This window comes from Harpia harpyja, chromosome 11, assembly GCF_026419915.1.
Source record: "Harpia harpyja isolate bHarHar1 chromosome 11, bHarHar1 primary haplotype, whole genome shotgun sequence".
Classification (NCBI taxonomy): Eukaryota; Metazoa; Chordata; class Aves; order Accipitriformes; family Accipitridae; genus Harpia; species Harpia harpyja.
The window spans coordinates 4,494,931-4,510,431 of record NC_068950.1 but is presented as its reverse complement, the minus strand read 5'-3'; positions in this window follow the sequence as shown (position 1 = coordinate 4,510,431).

Here is a 15,501-nt window from a genome sequence, read left to right as displayed (position 1 = left end):
CATGATGGGAGAAGTCGCTGGCCGATGGGTCGGGCCCACTACGCTATTCCAGAAGCGGCCTCTGCTCTCAGGCAGTGGCTGGAGCTGTGCCTGGGCTGGTGGTCAGCCCTGCTCCGTCTCAGCCAGCCTGCTTCAGCCCGCTCAGCAGCATAGTGACAGGGCTGCCCGCTGGAGCTGGGAAAGGGTTGGCTGGATACATGCTCTGTATCAGCAGGAACGGGATAGGGGTCAGGAGGAAACTGCTCAGGAGAAACCGTTCTGCTGTGTGCACCCTGCTCTGTTCAGCCCACGACAGCAAAGACCCACAGGGAGCTGGATTTATGGCAACCAGGGTCTTCTCTACCTATTTGGTTGTTGTCTTCATTAAGCCCAGAAATGGCCCTGATGTGAAGAGGAAGGGAGAGCAGGCTCCGTTGAGGAGGCGTTTTAGCCGAGGCAGGAAACCACAACAGGAAGCCGTCAGTGGCGTTTGCAGCTCGGGTGCGGGACTAGCGTAAACCCTATCAGGCGTAGCACAAATAAGCCTGAGATGTGAAGACCCTTTCATCAAATTCATCAAATGAAGCAAAGTGGGGTCTTGGCAGACCTGCCAGTCTGGGACACAGAAGGCAAATGAAAACACCCTGTAGCTCAAACCCTAACTGGAGTCAGTGCTTGGAACCAAAGCAAACATCCTAATCCCTTGATGCCTCCAGGCATCAAAGCAGCCCAGACACTGGACAGGCGTATCCCTCAGGTTCAGCTCCTGAGACAAGATGACTGCCAGGTCTTCCCGACCTCAGCCTGGTCCCAGGGGAGGGCAGGCCCCAGGAAGGTGGGTTGAAGGATGTGGAGAGCGAGGATTGCAGCTCTTCGTTTTAACTGCAGAGTCAGGTTCGTGAGTCACGTTCACGAGTCAAGGAGGTGGAAGCGCTGAGTGGGCAGTGGAAGTTTGATGGCCTTCTTCATGTGCTACTAATTTCCGCTAGCAACCTGGGATAAACAGTGATTAGGTACAAGGACGCTACACCCAAACATGCTGATTCCCTTTTTTGGAAGTCCAGGACCAGAACATCACAGCAAATGGAACAAGTTTGACAATTGTTCAGACAGGTGAAAATGAGATGGCAGAAGCCATTGATCACCACCAAGCTCACACAAAGTTTCCAGCTGCCTACACAGGTGGCTCTGTAATAAACAGACTGGTTTTCCTCTCCAAGCACAGGGCTACGAATCAAGAAAGCCTCACGGAGATATGAGAGTGAACCCAGAGATCAGAGGTTGGTTCAGGCTATGCCACCAATTTCATACAAGCCTTGCTGCCACAAATGAACCCTATTAGAAAATTACCCTTATTAGAAAAAACTTCTAAGTCTCCAGCCATGAGGGAAAGCCAACCCCTGAAGTCTGAAAGCAGATTTGAACAGGATGATTTATAGCCCCTCTAAAGCTCTTGCTTTAAAAAAGTTTGTCCTACCATCCTGGCTCTTTCTATTGCCCATACACCAGCCCAGGGTCTTCTGGGCATAGCTAAGCTCGTCTTCCAAAGCACAGGTCTGTTCCTTAGCACTGCCTCTCGGTGGACCTGAGCAACCCTGATACAACCTCAACAGACCTGCGCAAACCTCATACAACTTTGTTTTCCCATGCTGTAAAATGCAGACAAAAATGAGAACCGATTTCATGGACTGCTTTTGTGAACATAACAAACTAGTGCCTGGAAGAAGCTGTGCAATAGACTCTCCACCACTATTAATTTCAAGTAATAGGGCCTGATTTTTCCAGCACCTGCTTAATCTCTGTCCCTTGGGCTGCAGCAGTCCAGGTGCTGGATGCTCACGTTGGCTTCGGGCGCTCTCCCCAGGTTAGAAACAGCACTCAGGGAGAACGGCCATAAAACCAGGGCTCCTGTGATAATGGCCACGTTTGCCAGTTGGCATTATGATGTGAAGATGCACTGAAAAAAGCAACACCCACGTAAAACGTAGTCAGATCTGTACACCAAGACACACAGGAAAGCCAGGCAGGAAGCTATTGAGATGTCAGTCAATCAGATCTATATATAGCTGGCCACTTGCCTTTACTTAGATCAGACAAGAACTGTCAGGAACTGGTTTGATTTTATAATTTCTCAGAACAGCAGAACCACTTTGTGTGAATCCGGAGCCAGTCCCTGAGAGCAGCGGGGTGCACTGATGAAATCGGAGGAGGCACTGGCAAACTTTAGCATCCTGTTAGGACCGTATTTGCCGTATCATTGTCCTGGCAGCAATAATCCCTCTAACACAACCCTGGGTGGCTGGGTCAGCCTGGGGTAGAGGAGGGACATATCCGGGGGAGACCAGGGAGGGCTGGAGGATGGGAACTATGTGATGGGGAACCAGTCTGGATGGGTATAAAGGGGGTCGGGGGGTGGGTGTGTGCTTTGGAGGTGGTGGTGGGAGCTACTGCTGAGGTTTGTGTTGGCGATGTGGGGAGGGGTGTTTTTAACAATTCTCTAAAAGGTGTTTAACTGGGGACGGGGGAGAGGTAGCTGAAAGTAAGATCTGCCATGGTAAATGTGGTATTGCTGAAAGATGAGGTCAGCCTTTCTGATGGGGGCTGGGGTCTCTGAGCTCCTCTATGGGTCTCTTCTCTTGCCCCCCCCCCCCCAGGGCTGGGGTTGTTCGGGGGGGGGGGGGGGTCTGAACTGTGGCACAGGCATCTGGGTGGATTGCTGATGGGCAGGGGGAACAGCCCAGCCTTAAGGGCTTGCTTGCCCTGCAGGCAGGAGCACTGCATGGGTGAAGGCAGCTGGGAGGGTATGGGGCATGAGTTCTGACCCGAGCTCCGAACTGGCCTGTGCTGCCTCATCGCCTCCTCATGTGAATTGGCCTCTTTGACCACCTCATGGGAAAGAAAGATGCTTCTCATGGTGCCTTGCCTAGACCCACCTGCAGTTAATGCAAGAATAAATGTGTTTTCTTATGGTGCTGTTTGCAGCCCCTTTTCAGTGCTTTAGGAGAGCACTGAGTAAAGGTTTGCACCCAAGATTATCTCAACCCTCCTGTTTACTGAGCTCTCCAGGAGTGCTGCAGGAGCTCTGCTGGTCCCCATGGAGGGGCAGCTGGCTTTACGAGTCAGGCTGAGCCTGACAAGCAGAGGCTGTGGCACAGCAAAGGTGTAGGCAGGGTTTAGAGGTGGGAGCAGAGTATGAGGTGAACAGAGGGATGGCAGAAAGCAGAGTGAGTCTCAAGCAGCAGCTGCTTCCCTCTGTACTTGCAGAGGTGATGAGCATGTACAGGGATGTTCTGGCTTCCTCAGGGCTGCAGAGGAGCAGCAGTCTCCCATCCTTTCTGCTGGATTCCCTTCTGTTGTTTCTGATTTGATCTGAGAACTAGATTTACAGTGGAGAGCCTGGTTGAAGATGTGAAGAGCTGAAAAATGTCTGCAGTGTACAAGTTCCCTTTCCAAGTCATTCTTCTCAGGAGTAGGGGGTACCATGCAAGAGGGTGAACTGAAGAGCTGATTCCTGGAGCTCAGGATTTGTCAAATCTTAAATAACAAAAGACTTGAAATAACTTTGATTCAACTTGAAATGCTTCTTAGTTCAAAGAAAAACCTGAAAAACTTAACTTTGGATAGGCCTGACTACATTCTTCTAATTGTTCTTGACTAATGTTTAATTTTTATTTATGCACTCCATGGCAGCTCTTCCCAAGATTTCCTCATGAGCACTGACGTTCCTGGCTATAACTGCTTTCCTAACCTCCCTGCTGACTACTCATTAAAACCTCAGCTACTCAACCATTTATTAACACTTGAACTATGTGTGAGTGGGAGTTTATGAAAGTGTGAGCCCATTTATGTTTGTACCCATAAACAGGGTGCCTTCTGCTTGCATGTGAAGATAATAATCTTTTCTACGTCTCAGTGAGTATTACTGACTCAGTCCTGCCTGAAATGGTTGTGTTTACAGAAACTACACAGAAAAGCCTGCCTGATTTCCACTAAGGACCTTGTCTGCTCTCGCTGTCCTCAAAGCAAGCAGGTAAGTCCAAACCGCCCCTCCACTGCCTGTGGATCCCAGGCCAGGTGCAGAAATGCTTCATATACCTCCTCCCCCTTTGAAGTAGAACATGGGAGCCATTTGGCCCCAGGGACAGTCCACACTCCTTTTTGGAAGGAAAAATGTTAAATTCTACAGCAACACTTGCAAGGCCCACAGAGGGACTTGGTGCTTCTGTGATGTACTTGGTGTGAAGGCTCCTAACAGCGACAGGACTGTACCAGACACAGGCTTTGAGAAAAGCTGGTACCGTGGAGATCAGTACCCCTCTTCCCCTTTCTAAATCCTTGGCCAGAGACCTAGTGTGACCCCATCACAGTATTACTGGAGATCAAAAATGAATAGAGGGGATGGTTCTGCTCAAATGCTTGTGGCCTTGGTCTCATGGTACATGTATGCTAGTAGCAGCCAGTGCTGACCCAGTGGCAGGGCTCATGGGTGACTGGTTTTCTGTGCCTCCTTCCACCCAGGATCCAAGCTAGGTGGACTGCCTTGGGTCCCCTCAGCTGTGTTAAAACATTTATTCCCACGAGCCAGTGCTCTTGCAGTTAGTGTTTGAGGGGTCAATGCATGAGCATGCTGCTCACAGCCCTTTCTGCAGAGCCAGCCTGACACTCGTATCTGTGCCCAGAGGCTCAGAAGTTGCCATGGGTCACCTCTGCTCCCATCTTGCAGCTCTCAGATCATTCCTGCTTGCTGCTCTGTTTCAACTTGGACACTCTGAACCTGCCCGAGCCGGCAAGGGTGCTCATCCTTCTCCAAAAGGGAGAAACAGTGCAACAGAGCGTGGAAAATTGATGACATGCTTGTTTGGTGCAGTCAGATGGCAATAAAGGCCTGAGCTCATTTATATCCTGCTGGGGACTTGTTTTCCTTCTGTGGTTATTTGTCAAATGCTAATGAGCGGAAGCAATTTGCTCCTCTAGCTTTGAGAGAAGGAGACAGGGAGGGGGCTGGGGAGGGAGAAGGCCACCTGCATGGGGCCTGGTGGGTATAGCTATCTGCCTTTTTTGTTCAAGCTGTTGTTTTAACGGCTGGGATTGCCTTGTTCCCAGAAAGCAGTTTTCTGGTGTTACCCTGCTTCCTCTGGGTTTTTCACTGATGCTTGTGAGCCTGCAATGCAGCTGCTTATGGGTAGCATGAGGCAGGGCTTGGTGCCTCCCCGCAGGAGACTGGGGCAGATATTTCTGCAGTGCCATAGCAAGGAAGTCAAACAGGCAGAGGGCAGTCCCCTGAGCCAAAGCACAGTGAGAATATTGCAGTAGGAAGTACCAATGGGTCTCTGAAACATGCAGATGGTGCGTTACTACTTATAGATAATTGTTGTATGCATGAATATGTTTCTTATTTACATGTGGTCATGCCCATGGTGTATCACATGCTCTTTCTAGCAGAGTTCACCTGCCTCTTACTAAAACCTTGTTGCCTGGTTGTACTCTGTTTGGGGAGTGTGGGTGGAAAGACACAACTAAGCACGTGGATGACTGTGTGCTGCTCAGCACCCAAGGAGTACAGCACAGAGCAATGCAAATGGCTGCTCCTAGTCTGCTTTGCACTGGGTGGTCACTGGCCACTGAGCTACCTTGAGTTCTGCCACCAACTATAGGAGTTTTGGTTAAATACTTGACTCTTTCCCTAAAGAAAAGGGTATTGGTTCTTTATCTAGTGCTTATCTTCCATGAAATGATCCCTGAGCAAACGTTTATCCTAGGTAGAAGCCTGGCAGACCCTGATAAATCAGAATGTAAAGAACCATATTTTTCCTTAAATGCTGCAATGAGGGGCACACAAAATTTAACTGAATGTGGTTCTTTGTTTAAACTCAAGCTGACATTAATATTTCAGGAACATCTGGTGATGCAGACAGGCACAAGTACCCTGACCCCTCTGTCCTGCACAGAGGAGAGGAGAGCTTTGCCATAGGCTTCAGTGGCTGGGTTAGTGCAGGAACAGAAACCTGAGTTTTGGTGCCACACACAGCTGCCCTTGCAGCTGACCTGCTACTCCTTTGTAGTAGTATCTTGTCACAAGCCAAATGTCCCTGGCAAGCAGCTTCCCTCTCCGGGCGGCTCTGGAATAGGTGGGGCTGGGGTCCCTGAGCAGGGTGATACTGCTGTGTGATGGGGTAAAGCAAAGTCACTGGGTTGTCCTAAGGCAGCTTGTGCTCATCTGTTGCATGTGGATTTCATTTGGAAGGCTGTGAAAACACCCTGCTGATCCTTTGTAGAACCACTGAAAACACTCCTGGCTCCAGACCCATTGATCCTGAACAGCTTTTAATTAGGGTCTACCATACATAGTTAAACACAGTACATGCAGTTTCCTGCCTGGTATTCCCTAGTGCTCTTGTGGTCTGATAACTCAGCTATGGGTCATTGTGTCTAAAAAAATGATGTCAAGTTGTTTGTCCTGGGGATGAATGAGCACAGATCTTGTCCCTGCCACCAAGGTGGAGCTGGTGTTGACAACTAACCAGAGAGAAGAGTCGGTACTCCAGCAGGATCCTCTGAGTTTTGGGTCTAGCAGATGGTTTCATGGAGCCAAGGACAGAAAACTGCAGTGACTTGTGCATAAGTTGGAGGAGAAAGGCTCTGGTTTTTTGCTTGCTTCTACCTGGCCTCCCTGCATTACCTTGTGAAGGGCTTTTGCTTAAATAATGACACAACATCATGGGCCTAGAGATTGACTCCTGCCAGTACAGAGCATTTGGGGAGTGGCAAGCTGCAGGAAGATTAAATGAGGTATTTACGTGAGAGATTGGTGGTGAGCCTGTGGCTTGAGTCCACTCCTTGGCACTACTACGGCTAGCACAGCCCTCAGCAGGGTGCGGTAAAGGTGACACAGAGGGCTTTGAGGAGCATTGGTGTGAGAGCACTGGCTGTGATGCATCTTACTGGAAATCACTTTATTGTGTCCTGCACTGCCTTGGGTCCTTCTGATGGTGCTCAGTGGGTACCTTCTCTGGAAGGACGGAAACCTGCCAAGCAGGTGCAATGCTGCTCTGAATAATGTGGCCGCCTCACCTCTGCCGCCCTCCCTGCTCCATGTGGTGAAGTGGCTGACAACTCTGTTTCCAACCACAAAATGATGGTGTTTTTGTTACATAAACATCTGCATTTACGCTTTGCCTTTGCCGTTTAAAAATAAATGTAACAGCTGAGCTTAAAATTGAGCAGCATTTATTTTTTGCATTGCCTAGAGACTCCCTGGAAGATAACAGCCACTGTCTGCATGGCACAGGAGTGCTCAGTCTTTTTGTCCTCAAAAGCCCAGGAAGAAGAAAATACAGGGGAGGAAGAGAGAGAGGCAAATTGAGGACAGGAGGACTGTTGTGTGCACAGTTGCAATCAAGTCAGGTGTAGAGCTCCAAAATCTTGTTCCTTGGCTCCTGGTGTACAGGGCTTTGCAGCCACTGGGCTATGATGCCTTCCTGATGGGGCGCTGACTTTTTGTACTGTACTTGGTAGGGTGCTGGGTTATCAGGTCTACTGGCGGGGAGGCAAGCTGTCTGGAGATAACATTCAGGGCTCACCCACCTGCTGGCCAACCTTCAGTTAAGAGTTCCTCTTAAATGCTTCATATGAGTTAAAACCTGATTCACTTAAAATACATTGCATCTGAGGTGTAGGCTAGTGCTGAGCTGCTGGTCGGGTTTCAGTCCTTTAATCGTTCTGCCTTAATTTAACCTGGAGAGGAAACAGTTACTGTGTCTCTGTCAGTAAGATCTCCCCACTGAGCATAGACTCTCCTCTGCTTTGGTCATTGGGCTGTTTCATATGGTAGATACTGTCAGACATTGATTGGTCTGTCCAAAACCGCCTGGCTTCTCCTCTGTCTACTACACAAGTCGTATTTTTAAGGTATTCTCACTCTGGACAATATCGTTATGCAGATGTGGCACTTCATAAGTGTATTCTGGTTTATAGTCCTCCTCTGAAGCCACCCCTGGAGCTCCGCAAGTCCCTCTTGGAGAGGAGGAGGATGGGGACAGGGAAGCAGGCAGTTGCCATTCAAGCCAGTACTGAGCTAGGTCGTACTTGTGCTGTGTCAGTGCCATGTGTTGATCACCTGGGCTTTGGCCCAGACAAAGGCTTCCATGTGCCCTGAGCTGCCCCAAAACTGTACACAGCCACTGGATAGGGGGGGTTCTGCTTGGGGGCATGTCGGGTGTATGTTACGGCTCACCGGTACGGAGCCAGCATTGCTGCAGTGGCTCTCCAAACATCTCTGAAGCAGATGTTAGAGATGGTTCATCCTCACCTTCCAATGCAGCTACCCCCAATATGGGACACAGCAGCTTTTGTGCTCTGCAGTGCTGGCACAGGAGCACCTGAAACAGGGAGACAACCTTTTCTAGCACTGCTAGAGGGGATTTAGGCAGGCAGAGTATAAATATCCAACTCAGAAGTTGGCTGAGACACCAAAGCAACTTCTCTGAGCTTGCAGAAGTGCCATGGGCTCTAATGGTCGTGAGTCACAGGGTTTCTCAATCTCACTTTGAAAGCCCAGGCGAAGGGGGCTAGCAGCAGATCCAAACACGACAAAATGAATGTGTTGGGCATCTGGTGTTTGCCACCGGCGCTGCAGCCGTAGCACTGGCTTTTATGAACAGACTATTACTGTAAGTAGAGTGGGTGAAAGCTGCTGCCAGGTGGGGAAGAGGCTGGCAGAGCACTGGGTGCACTCATTGCATCTCAGACATATGAAGATGAGTTTTGTTTACATGGAACAGACCAAAACAGTTCTTGCAGTTTAAAAAATAAAAAAATAAAATAAATACCACCTGTATGGTTCAGTACCAGTGGCAAACATGATCCCAGCACCTTGGTGCTATTGAGATCGCTTATTTCAGTAGGTGATTTGATACTAGAAGTGTTTGAAGCCTTGCAAGTTCAGAAGAGAGCAATGAAAGCGATGAAGGGCCTGACTGGACTGATTAATGAGTACAGCTCTTAGGGATGGAGTACGCACATTAGAGTGACGGGAAAATTTGAGAGCAAGGTAGAAGTATCTAAAAAGCATGATCATCTTTCAGAGAGGAAAAGCTGTTTTGGATGTGCCAATAAGATGATATGGGGATAAAGGCGAAGATATTAATCGGTGGAAAGTAAGTCTGGTTATCAAGAAACGTTTCCTAACAAGAAGATTCATCAGGATGTGGAACGGGGGAAATGGTGGGAGTCCCATTGGTAGTCACTTAACACTGGATCAGAAAATGTACTGTAGGGAACAATCCTCAACAGGCAGGAAGAAACTGGGATGAGCTAATAGGACTTTCCCATATCTTAAGTTCTGCAATTCTGAGTTCCATTAGGGAAAATAATACTTTCAATTTCTTTCTCTGGCCAATGTAATTTCCAGTTCAGCCAATGTTCTGTGGAAAACTAAAAAACACTGAATGCAGAAGCATTTTGCTTCCGCTGTTGACATTTTTTGTGGTCTTTTGTTGAACAGCAGTGTCTGAAATGAGAATGAAGTCCTCTACTTGCTCGCAGACTAGGGTTACATGCACAGCAGTAAATATTCTCTGGCACATTTTTATAATGTGGCTCAGTGATCAGCTACGTGATGACTAAGGTGAAAAAATAGCTCATTCTCCATGGTCTGGTAAGTTCTTAGCTTTTGTCCTTTCTATACTGTCAACAGGAGGTTCAATTAATCAATGTCTACCAGTGCTCAGTCTGCTCTTACACTGGCAAAACGCACCATCTCCCTTAACTTTTCGACCAAGCAAAACTAACTTTGAACTAACCTTGCAGCTGAACATCCTGTTGCAAGCACCCATCCTCTTTTCCCTCTTGGATGCAAGACACTAAAATGAGCAGCAGAGGGTTAACACTGTCTTACAGAAAACCTTCTGGTCACTTAGCTTCTGCTTCACCCTCCTGCAACCTTCCCTTGTCAGCTGGATGTGCGGGATGCCAATAACCCATCAAAACAAATTCTCCAAGGAGAACAGTGTGGTCTGAGGAACGGGGTTTTGTGCTGCAGAGCCCTTTGGGCTGCTGGATTGCATCCAGCCATGGTGGGACAGGCTGGATGTTCCCACCTGGCAGTTGTTTGGGCACTGCTAGCAGAATTGTTGCTCTTGCAGCCTGCTTCATAGCGGGTGTGTCTCAGCAGCAACAATTAGTTGCAAATAGGCTTTTCTTCAGCACTCTCAGCAGAGACAGAGTGGAAATCCTTCCAGGTCCCAGGGAAGCTAGGGCACTGGCAGCTGTGCAGGGCATGTCGTGCCCTGCGTGGGCCCAGCTGAGTTCCCAGAAGTGCCCCATACTGTTTAACCCTGGCCTTGTAACGTGATTTTGGAGAGATGCTGGCACCACTGAACACCCCTGAAAATTTTGCCTTTGCCTCTGGCACATATTGCCACATTTTGCTGCGGCTGTAGGGCTTTTCTCTAGACTATTGTCTCTTCCTGCATCAAAATTATGTTCCTCAGGGCAGTATTTTCTGGCTCCTTTCCCAGCTCAGCCACAGCACTGGAGTCTGTGCTGAGTACCCGTCTGCACAGTTTGACTCTGGCAGGACCCTTGCCGATACCCCTCTGTCCTTTATCACTTGACATGACAATGGCTACAGGACCTTGAACATCTGATGTAGGATTTGGGGAGGACGCTTCTTCCATTGGTTTGTAGAAAAGTGCATAGTCTCACACTCCTCCCTAGAGCTGTATTAACTTAATAAAATAAGGCTCTAGTTGTCATGTAATATTTATCCTGGGTACTCCTACCTCTGCCGCCTTAGCTCTGGGCGTGAAAGATTATAATCTCTTCAGATAAGAAATGAGGGGCAAACCATACATGTATGTCTTCACAAGTAATCTTCAGGATCTGCACAAACATCTGATGGGAAAAGGGTCATGATTTTCACTCAAAAAAACCCAACCCAACCAAACAAACAAAAAATAACAACAACAAAAATAACCCCAACTTGTTAATTTTCCATCTGCCCTGCAGATCTCAACTTTTTAGATTCCGGTGTGATCTGCTCCAGAGCCACACGCTGGGAGTTTTCTATTGAGATAGAGAAGAGGCAGGTAGGAGCAGGGTAACAGATGGGCAAGGAAAAAACTGAATAATCTGTTCTTTACTGGCCCAACCTATCATAACTTTGTTACTTAATAGGCTTCTGCTAAGGGATTATTTAGAAGATTTTCAGAAGTACAAATAAGTTGTTTTTTAAAAAGACTTTAAGGGTTTAAAATACTCAGCTGGCTTCAGTCTCCTGTTCTTTTTGGCCAAATGCGATTGTGTTAGGCATCTCAGATGCAGAAGGACTTTATCCAAGCTTTGAGCTCAGGATTTGCATCAATGACTGATAGATGATGGGTCTGGTATCTCTTCCAGCTTTGTCTCTCTCATATGCTTTTCTGTCCAGTTAATTGTTGACAGGCAGAAACAACTCTAAGTGCTTGGGGAGAGTGATTTTGGGGGGGCAAATCCTCATAAAATAAGGTTTGAGGCTATGTTTGCAAATATTATCCAGGTGCTTGAGTACTCATAGTTAGTGGATAATGTAACCCCAGAAATGGCAGCTCCGTTGTTTTGCTGCTCAGTTGTTTCTGCTTTGCAGTTTTGCAGCTCATCCCAGCGCTGCCTGACCCAGGGCCCTTCCAGCAGCCCCGGGCAGAATCCAGCATGCCCCATCGACTCAGTCCTGCTGCAGCGCTAGTGTAGATCTGAGCAGCCCTGCTAATGCTCCCAGCAGACGAACTGGAAGGCTCAATGTTCTGCTTCAGGCTCTTAACTCTTGCAGAAGAGGATTTTCTCAGTATGTGTCCAGGAAGGCTTTAAAATTGCTCGTCTGCTTTGTAACCTTGCTGTGCTTCAGTGCTCTCAGCTGGAAAACCTGGCAGGTAGCGAGCAATTCTCTGAAGAGCCGGGACTGTTCCCTGTCCCTTCAAAGGCTTTACCCCAGGTTTTGTCCAGGGTGAGAAGAACTTTGGTCCTTGAAAATGTGCTGATGGTGACTGTGCTCTGCACCCATGTGCCACCTTTCAATTCTTCTATATTTCTAGGCAGCTGAGGGATGGCATTAATGATCCCTCTCCTGTAGATAAGGAGGTTGAAGGAGGCAGAAGAGCTCTTGCCACGGTAATGCTGTGGGCTGGAGTTCTCCCAAGTAACATGCTTGCTTTCGTATTATGCTGCCTATCACAGTAAGCACATTGCATCTCTAGATGATCTAGGATGGGCCTTGGAAAAATAGTCAGTTTGTCATCTTTATGCATGCTTTATTATGGCCAATGAGGCTTAGAACTGAAGTTTCTTGTGCTGTTTTAAAATCCCGTGGAATTTTCAGAAAAATACAGCATTATCTGAAGCCTCTTACCCCATTTATTGTGCCAGACCCCTAAATCTGTTTGAGTTATTAACTCGCTGCAACAATTGTGTGTTGTCTTGTCCCCTCAGGGGCACCCAGGAGATGAAGTGATTGCTTTCTGATGTACTTTAGGATCTTTCAGAATAAAAAGAGCTATGTGTATGTCCCAAGATACAACTGACAGGTCTTGCCTAAAGTTTCAACTTCTATAGCATTCATACTGTGTGGCTTATGTGCATCTGTCCCTGCTAAAGTAATTCTGTTATCAGCTGAGAAAGTTTATAAACCCTCCTGCCAGCCCTTCAGGTCCAGATTAGCTATGCAGTTGCTAATAGCTTCTGTCCTGTGAGCGTGTTTTTTTGCATGCTCAGGAGTAGTGTCCCAAGTACTGGGTTGCTGCAAAGGATCCCTGTGTTCTGATGCACCTGCAGAAAGTCCTGGGTGAATCGGCTGCCTCAGCTCATGCGGGGTCTGGCTAATACCACAGAGAAGTGTTTAGTAGCTGCGGCTGCCTTTTAGTACCTATTGCCTGCAAAGATACTGCATTAGTATTGCACTGGGTGACTGCAGCTAGATGTTTCCAGTCCCTAAGCCAGCTCCGATATTTCTGCACGGTGAACATAGTGCAGAGGTAGGCATCGATCAGCAGAATTGCAGAAAATGAGGCACCTTGATCCTGTTAGAAGCCACAGGCTGTTACGCAGGCTGGCTTAAGAGGCTTCAGTCCTCTGTGACTGATGAAACTAGGTCTTTGGCTAAGCTGCCCTGGTATGAACTGGGAGACGATGGCAATTAGCAACACTTCCTTTCAACAGTAAGAAGCAGTTTGATGTCATGCTTCACCAGGGTCTTCTGAAAATGCTCTGTTAGGTGATGAATTTAAGGTCCCCACGCTTGCTCTTCAGCACGTGCTACTCACTAAAGTAGCCACAGGGAAGTGGGAGATGGTTCTTGTATTGCCAAGGGCATATTTAACATCCCAGGAAATATCTTCCCAGCCCCGTAGAAAAGGGCCCAAGCAGTGGTAAGCTACACTGTGTCTAATTAGAGCCAAGGGCACTGCAGTGGCAGACCTGGCAACTTGTGGCTTTAAGGTTATAAACTAGGCAAATAAAGTAGAAAGACAGCTCAGAGCCTAACAGTCATCTGCAACTCGACAGCAAAGTTTATTGAGCATCAGTTGTTCTGTTTGGAGTTTTAAAAGACAAAAGATTAATCCGAGCTGGAAATCTAATCTGCAACAAAGAGGGGAATTCTGCAAGATCCAGCTAAGCTTCCAAAACTTCAGCTGTAAAATGTTGTCCTGATGGTTAGTGACAGTCTTCATCAGAGTGGGAGCACAAACTTTGCCTCATCGCTGTTGTTCAGGATTTCTTTGAACACCATTTCAAAGCAGGGTGAGACTATTCTTTACTGGTGTAATGAGGATTAAACATAAACTTAAGACTGCAGTCTTACAGGGTGGTCGTAGGAAATTGCTGAAGAGGAAATTCTGAAGAGGAAAATTAATACAGCTGGAGGCAGGGGAAGCTAAAGACTTGGACTTCACCAGCTCTGCTCTTCTTGCAAAAGCTTATTAGCTTTGAAGGGTAAGTACGTGTTTGCATGTGACCAGCATGCATTTGGGCAAAGCGTGTGACTTGCAGGTGGTAGTGGAAGTTTGCATTCACAATCAGTCATTTCCTATGTGAAAAGGTCTGTTCTGAGTGTTGAAATGCTCCACTAACAGGCAGCTTGCTGCCTCTTATTTTCCAAGTATAAAACAAGCATAGAGAAATAGTGGGTAGGTCTACACAGGGCTTTTTGTTTATTTTAAATAATAATGGCAAAGGCTTTTTCTTCCAATTATTTGAATAGGATTTAGGGAAGTAGAGTTATCTAAGACCTTAGTTCATGCTTCATCCTTACTACCTCTTTACTCTGTTTGCTAGCTCTGTATGGAGTCTGTAGAAAGCTGCCTATGTTCTCCATGGCCCCTGGTATCTGTCTTACGTTCTGGGCTCTCTCCAGCCTGGCCCTGGTCTCTGCTGTACCCATTCAATTCCATACCCAGCAGGGCCTTTCTTGGCACCTCTGGGGGATATTTCAAGACTAAGTAAGCACATTCAGTGATCAAAACTGTGTTTAAAAATGCATATTCCTGCACTGGTGAGGAAAGGACTAAACAAGTATTATACTTTAATTCCTAACCTAGTCTGTTTGATGTAGCCCATCTAATGCTACCATATGAGTTAGCAGAGATTCCTGGGAAAGCAAGTGCTAAACAAAGGCGGGGGGGGGGGGGGGGGGTGCATTAAATTACTTGGTAACAGCTATCTGCACTTTTGTGTATTTCCAACCCTCCAGATTAATTTTCTGCATTGCCCCTTGATAATGCCTGCCCTAGCTGCTTCATGTATCTTTCTGGTCCCAGTCATGTTACTCAACTCAGACCCAAACAACTGTTAGAGGTGAAAAAAATCCTCTCAGTGGCATCCTTTGCCACTGGCATCTCTGCTTTTGTGCTGCTGGTCCCACCTGCTCAGGGTTTGTATGAGTCAAATCTTGTCTTAGCTGGCACATCTGTTGTCCTTTCTGACCACACTGGCCCTCTCAGACTTTTTCTGCTCAAGCCAAGTTTTACGTAGCTGGTTGAGTGGGCTTAGATCATGTACAGAGCCTGGTGCTTCAAAGGTTTTCTGCTCTTTGTGAGGCCAGTTGCCTTACAGGGCAGTACAGAGACTGTGGCATAATCCTTTCTATCTGCGAGTTCTCAGGAAACCCTCTTTTTGGTTAAGGTCTTAATGGGAATTAACTTTTTAAAGTCCTTAAACGCACACATGCATATATGTGTGGATTCTAAACACTGCTGTGGCATCATCCATGTTTCTTTAGGAAATCCTGTTCCTGAGAGCATCAACAAGCTTTTCAAAGACTTGGGCATCTTCTCTTCTCATGAGGAAAAAGGATGATGAAAGGTTGAAAATACAAAAATCATAAATATATCAAAAAGTATAACCTTGTAGATCAGTTTGTTCATCCCCCTGCCAGTGAAGGAGCCTTCTGCCTGATCCCTTCTCCAGTCCCCTCTCCAGTTCTGCCCATGTGATGGGTTTTCCTTGCGTCCCTGCAGCGTTTATTCCACAGTCTAGTAGATCTGCCCGTTAGGA